This window comes from Lipotes vexillifer, unplaced genomic scaffold, assembly GCF_000442215.2.
Source record: "Lipotes vexillifer unplaced genomic scaffold, Lipotes_vexillifer_v1.1 scaffold645, whole genome shotgun sequence".
NCBI lineage: Eukaryota > Metazoa > Chordata > Mammalia > Artiodactyla > Lipotidae > Lipotes > Lipotes vexillifer.
Genome location: NW_006777439.1, coordinates 1250357 through 1259660, shown reverse-complemented (window position 1 = coordinate 1259660; position 9304 = coordinate 1250357).

The window sequence follows — 9304 nt, the reverse complement described above, 5'->3', positions numbered from 1 at the left end:
ATTCTATTGATTTGAGTCTTGTCCCTTTTTTTCTTGATGAGTCTGGCTAATGGTTTATCTATTTTGTTTATCTTCTCAAAGAACCAGCTTTTAGTTTTATTGATCTTTGCTATTGTTTCCTTCATTTCTTTTTCATTTATTTCTGATCTGATTTTTATGATTTCTTTCCTTCTGCTAACTTTGGGGTTTTTTTGTTCTTCTTTCTCTAATTGCTTGAGGTGCAAGGTTAGGTTGTTTTTTCGAGATGTTTCCTGTTTCTTAAGGTAGGATTGTATTGCTATAAACTTCCCTCTTAGAACTGCTTTTGCTGCATCCCATAGATTTTGTGTCATCGTGTCTCCATTTTCATTTGTTTCTAGGTATTTTTTTATTCCCTCTTTGATTTCTTCAGTGATCGCTTCGTTATTAAGTAGTGTATTGTTTAGCCTCCATGTGTTTGTATTTTTTACAGATTTTTTTCCTGTAACTGATATCTAGTCTCATAGCGTTGTGGTCGGAAAAGATACTTGATACAATTTCAATTTTCTTAAATTTACCAAGGCTTGATTTGTGACCCAAGATATGATCTATCCTGGAGAATGTTCCATGAGCACTAGAGAAAAATGTGTATTCTGTTGTTTTTGGATGGAATGTCCTATAAATATCAATTAAGTCCATCTTGTTTAATGTATCATTTAAAGCTTCTGTTTCCTTATTTATTTTCATTTTGGATGATCTGTCCATTGGTGAAAGTGGGGTGTTAAAGTCCCCTACTATGAATGTGTTACTGTCGATTTCCCCTTTTATGGCGGTTAGTATTTGCCTTATGTATTGAGGTGCTCCTATGTTGGGTGCGTAAATATTTACAATTGTTATATCTTCTTCTTCTATCGATCCCTTGATCATTACGTAGTGTCCTTCTTTCTCTCTTCTAATAGTCTTTATTTTAAAGTCTATTTTGTCTGATATGAGAATTGCTACTCCAGCTTTCTTTTGGTTTCCATTTGCATGAAATATCTTTTTCCATCCCCTTACTTTCAGTCTGTATGTGTCTCTAGGTCTGAAGTGGGTCTCTTGTAGACAGCATATATATGGGTCTTGTTTTTGTATCCATTCAGCCAATCTGTGTCTTTTGGTGGGAGCATTTAGTCCATTTACATTTAACGTAATTATCGATATGTATGAATGTTCTTTGACAGATATTTCTACCCAGTACCAAACCACATTACCCTACCCCAGACTCTAGATGAGCATGTATCAGACTAAGCATATATACCAACCTTATAGAATCAGAACATCTGGGACAGAATTCACTGACCATCTTTTCTACAAAGTGCCTCTTTTCCAAGATACCAATATGTCATATATGGTCTCGTGTTAACACTATAAGATTGCATCTTATTTTATCTTTGTTCAATTTTAGATTGGAGTATTTGGGAGGGGGGGGCGATACTCCAATCTTATCAGTAATATATTTACAAGTCTCCCAATAGGATGAATTGCTTCAAGATGATTTCCAAGAACTACTAAACATAGTTTGTTTATGTTACCTTTTCATTCTAGTTATCATGATTTTTCATGTTCTTATTTCCTAATTCTGGAAGTGCATCTTATTTGGGGCCCAAATAAGATGATTAGAAATAATACCTAATAATTAATTTTGAAGATGATGAAATACTTAGCTCCTTTTTTGCCTTTGGTAAATTAAGTATTTCTCTTAGAAAAATGGTATAATAAAAATGACATTTGAGGTTGAGATTGGGGTAAATATAGAGGTCTAGAGACCAGACGTGGTTACCACTGACCAACTTAATTACCATTATAGTCATTTCTAGATAGGATAATCAGGATGGGGAAAGTGAACAGGAAGGGTCAAATTAAAGAAATGAAGTTTCGGTAGGAATTAGAGATGGGTTGATTGAAATTAGGAGCTAAAGGAAATAGTTGAACATGACTCAAAATTCACTCTTAGAGAATAGCAGCTCTTGATGTCAGTAGAGGATTTGGGAAGCAGATGCCTTCTATGCACTTCAGAAGACACTTTTTCAATAAGTAAACTTTTGAATTTTCCACACCTTGTTTTTACTAAGGAGCTAAAATTGAATGTAACACTTCCATAAGGGCCTGTCCAGTATGGGGGTAGGGGGAGGAAAGAAGGAGAAGGAGAGGAAAGAGGAGGAGGGAGGGATAAGAATGTATAAGAATATTTTCCTCCCCCTCCCACTTCCTACCATTATCGAGTTATATACAACTAAATAGGAGGAAATCATGGCCTGACTATGTACATTCACTCTGTAGTTCATCCTGCCCTCAGCTTCAGTTCTATCAGCTCTCTTTTCCCTGCTGTCAATGTCATTCTTTGGGGCAGCAACCCCTTGGATTCATGCTTCAGAAGAAAGGCTGTCGAAGAAAGAATAAAGCTGAGGTCTGTTGGGGAAATAATGCAATAAAATATGCTTCTGGAAGGGAAATTTCAAACCCCAAAGCTTCATATACATTATAACAGTAGGGCCTGCTTAGCATGTGGGCTAATTTAGCTCACTCCCTGATTCCTGGAGCCGAGTCCTCTTATGCGGCTGTGCTGTGCCAGCATTCATTAGATATAACATGCTGGCTAACATCTTTGCGGTGCCTGGAAGACCTGCTTAAGGGCTTCAGAGTGAACACGCATGAAGGAAGGCTTTCCAAGAGGTAGTCTTTCTTCCTGGAACTCTTAGTGGTTTGACATAAAAGCTTTATGAAAAGGCAGCATCTTTGCCGTCCATTCTTCCTCGCTGTCCGTTGTTCCAGTTTCACAGAGTCACTTTTATAACTCAGCTTCTCTCAGCACAGTGAGCTGCATGGAGGAGGCCAAATGTTTACCACCGTGTTGAGAATTCTGCACTGCAGATGCAGAGGTGGGGCAGGGTAAGAAAAAAGTTCAAAAGATGCTTGGTAAGAACCAAAGAACATCACTTTGGAAGACAGTTTTTCTACTGAGACTCCTGACCCTTTATTAATGGTGACAGACTCTCTTTATGCCGTAATCTTTTCCCATCTCACTTTCAGTTTGTGCGCTCAGTTTTTTGTTTGCTAACTTGAGCATAGGTATCTTCCTGATGGAAGGCATGATCACGTGGGGCACACAGTTCAGTGTTTAGTAACGGCAACGGAGGCCTTGATATCAATTCTAGTTCACCACTTCCTAATCCATGTACCATCTGCCATGTGACCTACATGTGCAGAGCGATTCAAGGGAAATGGGCAGTGCTAACAAAATCACCTCCAAATGAAACAGTAGTTCCTTGTATATTTTCCAGGGCACACTAAGTTTTTCCTCTAAAACACTGTACCTGATTCTCCTGCAATTCTCTACCACCTGGCTGTTTATAAACCAGAATGGTTTGGTTAACAGTGGAAGCTAAGAAAATGAAATAACTCAGAGACAAAAATTAAACAGCACTGTCCATGTCAGGAGAGCTTCAGGCTGAGGACTTTGGATTTTCAGAACTCTTGGGCAAGGCCATTTCTATTGTAAGCTTATGCATCAAGTTACATTAATCTGACATAATTGAACATTTGATTCTTTGGACTCCCTTTGTTTTGATTCAACACTCACCAGGTCACCTTCTGATTACAATTTGATTGCCTAGAGGGAAAAATTGAGTGTATCTTCTGGGCTGGGAGTAGGTTCATTCCAGGGACAGGTACATTTTCACTATTAATAAAACTAGTAAATTGTAAGTTATGGTTTTATACATCAGTCTCATGAGCTCAGTTACCATGAAATCAGTCCTGAGAGATGAATTCACTCTTGTTGTGCTAATAAAAATCAAATTTTTAAGCTTGTAAAACTGAGGATCCATCTCCAGGACATGTAAACCCACCAAGGTAATGAATGGAAATACTGTGTGAGCCAACACTTTCCTAGGCAGACACATACTCCCTCTGTATCACTTTGTAGAGATACTAGGCCCTTTGCCCCTTATAGTTTCTTTTCTAAAACTCAGCTACCCATACAGGAACTTGGCATATTTTATTTTATTTTATTTTTTTTTAACATCTTTATTGGGGTATAATTGCTTACAATGGTGTGTTAGTTTCTGCTTTATAACAGAGTGAGTCAGTTATACATATACATATGTTCCCATATCTCTTCCCTCTTTATCTCCCTCCCTCCCACCCTCCCTATCCCACCCCTCCAGACAGCCACAAAGAACCGAGCCGGTTTCCCTGTGCCATGCGGCTGCTTCCCACTGGCTATCTACCTTACGTTTGTTAGTATATATATGTCCATGTCTCTCTCTCGCCCTAACACACCTCACCCTTCCCCCTCCCCATATCCTCAAGTCTGTTCTCCAGTAGGTCTCTGTCTTTATTCCTGTTTTACCCCTAGGTTCTTCATAACATTTTTTTTTCTTAAATTCCATATATATGTGTTAGCATACGGTATTTGTCCTTCTCTTTCTGACTTACTTCACTCTGTATGACAGACTCTAGATCTATCCACCTCATTACAAATAGCTCAATTTCGTTTCTTTTTATGGCTGAGTAATATTCCATTGTATATATGTGCCACATCTTCTTTATCCATTCATCCGACGGCGGGCACTTAGGTTGTTTCCATCTCCGGGCTATTGTAAATAGAGCTGCAATGAACATTTTGGTACATGACTCTTTCTGAATTCTGGTTTCCTCAGGGTATATACCTAGTAGTGGGATTGCTGGGTCATATGGTAGTTCTATTTGTAGTTTTTTAAGGAACCTCCATACTGTTCTCCATAGTGGCTGAACCAATTCACATTCCCACCAGCAGTGCAAGAGTGTTCCCTTTTCTCCACACCCTCTCCAGCATTTATTGTTTCTAGATTTTTTGATGATGGCCATTCTGACTGGTGTGAGATGATATCTCATTGTAGTTTTGATTTGCATTTCTCTAATGATTAATGATGTTGAGCATTCTTTCATGTGTTTGTTGGCAGTCTGTATATCTTCTTTGGAGAAATGTCTATTTAGGTCTTCTGCCCATTTTTGGATTGGGTTGTTTATTTTTTTGTTATTGAGCTGCATGAGCTGCCTGTAAATTTTAGAGATTAATCCTTTGTCAGTTGATTCATTTGCAAATATTTTCTCCCATTCTGAGGGCTGTCTTTTGGTCTTGTTTATGGTTTCCTTTGCTGTGCAAAAGCTTTGAAGTTTCATTAGGTCCCATTTGTTTATTTTTGTTTTTATCTCCATTACTCTAGGAGATGGGTCAAGAAGGATCTTGCTGTGATTTATGTCATAGAGTGTTCTGCCTATGTTTTCCTCTAAGAGTTTGATAGTTTCTGGCCTTACATTTAGGTCTTTAATCCATTTTGAGCTTATTTTTGTGTATGGTGTTAGGGAGTGATCTAATCTCATACTTTTACATGTACCTATCCAATTTTCCCAGCACCACTTATTGAAGAGGCTGTCCTTTCTCCACTGTATATTCCTGCCACCTTTATCAAAGATAAGGTGACCATATGTGCATGGGTTTATCTCTGGGCTTTCTATCCTATTCCATTGATCTATCTTTCTGTTTTTGTGCCAGTACCATACTGTCTTGATTACTGTAGCTTTGTAGTATAGTCTGAAGTCAGGCAGCCTGATTCCTCCAGCTCCATTTTTTGTTCTCAAGATTGCTTTGGCTATTCGGGGTCTTTTGTGTTTCCATACAAATTGTGAAATTTTTTGTTCTAGTTCTGTGAAAAATGCCAGTGGTAGTTTGATAGGGATTGCATTGAATCTATAGATTGCTTTGGGAAGTAGAGTCATTTTCACAATGTTGATTCTTCCAATCCAAGAACATGGTATATCTCTCCATCTGTTTGTATCATCTTTAATTTCTTTCATCAGTGTCTTATAATTTTCTGCATACAGGTCTTTTGTCTCCTTAGGTAGGTTTATTCCTAGATATTTTATTCTTTTTGTTGCAATGGTAAATGGGAGTGTTTTCTTGATTTCACTTTCAGATTTTTCATCATTAGTATATAGGAATGCCAGAGATTTCTGTGCATTAATTTTGTATCCTGCTACTTTACCAAATTCATTGATTAGCTCTAGTAGTTTTCTGGTAGCATCTTTAGGATTCTCTATGTATAGTATCATGTCATCTGCAAACAGTGACAGCTTTACTTCTTCTTTTCCGATTTGGATTCCTTTTATTTCCTTTTCTTCTCTGATTGCTGTGGCTAAAACTTCCAAAACTATGTTGAATAAGAGTGGTGAGAGTGGGCAACCTTGTCTTGTTCCTGACCTTAGTGGAAATGCTTTCAGTTTTTCGCCATTGAGGATGATGTTGGCTGTGGGCTTGTCATATACGGCCTTTATTATATTGAGGAAAGTTCCCTCTACACCTACTTTCTGCAGGGTTTTTATCATAAATGGGTGTTGAATTTTGTCAAAAGCTTTCTCTGCATCTATTGAGATGATCATATGGTTTTTCTCCTTCAATTTGTTAATATGGTTAATCACATTGATAGATTTGCGTATATTGAAGAATCCTTGCATTCCTGGAATAAACCCCACTTGATCATGGTGTATGATCCTTTTAATGTGCTGTTGGATTCTGTTTGCTAGTATTTTGTTGAGGATTTTTGCATCTATGTTCATCAGTGATATTGGCCTGTAGTTTTCTTTCTTTGTGACATCCTTGTCTGGTTTTGGTATCAAGGTGATGGTGGCCTCGTAGAATGAGTTTGGGAGTGTTCCTCCCTCTGCTATATTTTGGAAGAGTTTGAGAAGAATAGGTGTTAGCTCTTCTCTAAATGTTTGATAGAATTCGCCTGTGAAGCCATCTGGTCCTGGGCTTTTGTTTGTTGGAAGATTTTTAATCACAGTTTCAATTTCAGTGTTTGTGATTGGTCTGTTCATATTTTCTATTTCTTCCTGATTCAGTCTTGGCAGTTTGTGCATTTCTAAGAATTTGTCCATTTCTTCCAGATTGTCCATTTTATTGGCATAGAGTTGCTTGTAGTAATCCCTCATGATTTTTTGTATTTCTGCAGTGTCAGTTGTTACTTCTCCTTTTTCATTTCTGATTCTATTGATTTGAGTCTTCTCCCTTATTTTCTTGATGAGTCTGGCTAATGGTTTATCAATTTTGTTAATCTTCTCAAAGAACCAGCTTTTAGTTTTATTGATCTTTGCTATTGTTTCCTTCATTTCTTTTTCATTTATTTCTGATCTGATTTTTATGATTTCTTTCCTTCTGCTAACTCTGGGGTTTTTTTGTTCTTCTTTCTCTAATTGCTTGAGGTGCAAGGTTAGGTTGTTTATTCGAGATGTTTCCTGCTTCTTAAGGTGGGCTTGTATTGCTATAAACTTCCCTCTTAGAACTGCTTTTGCTGCATCCCATAGGTTTTGGGTCGTTGTATCTCCATTGTCATTTGTTTCTAGGTATTTTTTAATTTCCTCTTTGATTTCTTCAGTGATCACTTCGTTACTAAGTAGTGTATTGTTTAGCCTCCATGTGTTTGTATTTTTTACTGCTCTTTTCCTATAATTGATATCTAATCTCATGGCGTTGTGGTCGGAAAAGATACTTGATATAATTTCAATTTTCTTAAATTTACCAAGGCTTGATTTGTGACCCAAGATATGATCTATCCTGGAGAATGTTCCATGAGCACTTGAGAAAAATGTGTATTCTGTTGTTTTTGGATGGAGTGTCCTATAAATATCAATTAAGTCCATCCTGTTTAATGTATCATTTAAAGCTTGTGTTTCCTTATTTATTTTCATTTTGGATGATCTGTCCATTGGTGAAAGTGGGGTGTTGAAGTCCCCTACTATGAATGTGTTACTGTCGATTTCCCCTTTTATGGCTGCTAGTTTTTGCCTTATGTATTGAGGTGCTCCTATGTTGGGTGCATAAATATTTACAATTGTTATATCTTCTTCTTGGATCGATCCCTTAATCATTATGTAGTGTCCTTCTTTGTCTCTTCTGATAGTCCTTATTTTAAAGTCTATTTTGTCTGATATGAGAATTGCTACTCCAGCTTTCTTTTGGTTTCCATTTGCATGGAATATCTTTTTCCATCCCCTTACTTTCAGTCTGTATGTGTCTCTAGGTCTGAAGTGGGTCTCTTGTAGACAGCATATATATGGGTCTTGTTTTTGTATCCATTCAGCCAATCTGTGTCTTTTGGTGGGAGCATTTAGTCCATTTACATTTAAGGTAATTATCGATATGTATGTTCCTATTCCCATTTTCTAAATTGTTTTGGGTTCGTTATTATAGGACTTTTCCTTCTCTTGTGTTTTTGTCTAGAGAAGTTCCTTTAGCATTTGTTGTAAAGCTGGTTTGGTGGTGCTGAACTCTCTCAGCTTTTGCTTGTCTGTAAAGGTTTTAATTTCTCCATCAAATCTGAATGAGATCCTTGCTGGGTAGAGTAATCTTGGTTGCAGGTTTTTCTCCTTCATCACTTTCAGTATGTCCTGCCACTCCCTTCTGGCTTGTAGAGTTTCTGCTGAGAGATCAGCTGTTAACCTTATGGGGATTCCCTTGTGTGTTATTTGTTGTTTTTCCCTTGCTGCTTTTAATATGCTTTCTTTGTATTTAGTTTTTGACAGTTTGATTAATATGTGTCTTGGCGTATTTCTCCTTGAATTTATCCTGTATGGGACTCTCTGTGCTTCCTGGACTTGATTAACGATTTCCTTTCCCATAATGGTTGTTAGTATTTGCCTTATGTATTGAGGTGCTCCTATGTTGGGGGCATAAGTATTTACAATTGTTATATCTTCTTCTTGGATCGATCCCTTAATCATTATGTAGTGTCCTTCTTTGTCTCTTCTGATAGTCCTTATTTTAAAGTCTATTTTGTCTGATATGAGAATTGCTACTCCAGCTTTCTTTTGGTTTCCATTTGCATGGAATATCTTTTTCCATCCCCTTACTTTCAGTCTGTATGTGTCTCTAGGTCTGAAGTGGGTCTCTTGTAGACAGCATATATATGGGTCTTGTTTTTGTATCCATTCAGCCAATCTGTGTCTTTTGGTGGGAGCATTTAGTCCATTTACATTTAAGGTAATTATCGATATGTATGTTCCTATTCCCATTTTCTAAATTGTTTTGGGTTCGTTATTATAGGACTTTTCCTTCTCTTGTGTTTTTGTCTAGAGAAGTTCCTTTAGCATTTGTTGTAAAGCTGGTTTGGTGGTGCTGAACTCTCTCAGCTTTTGCTTGTCTGTAAAGGTTTTAATTTCTCCATCAAATCTGAATGAGATCCTTGCTGGGTAGAGTAATCTTGGTTGCAGGTTTTTCTCCTTCATCACTTTCAGTATGTCCTGCCACTCCCTTCTGGCTTGTAGAGTT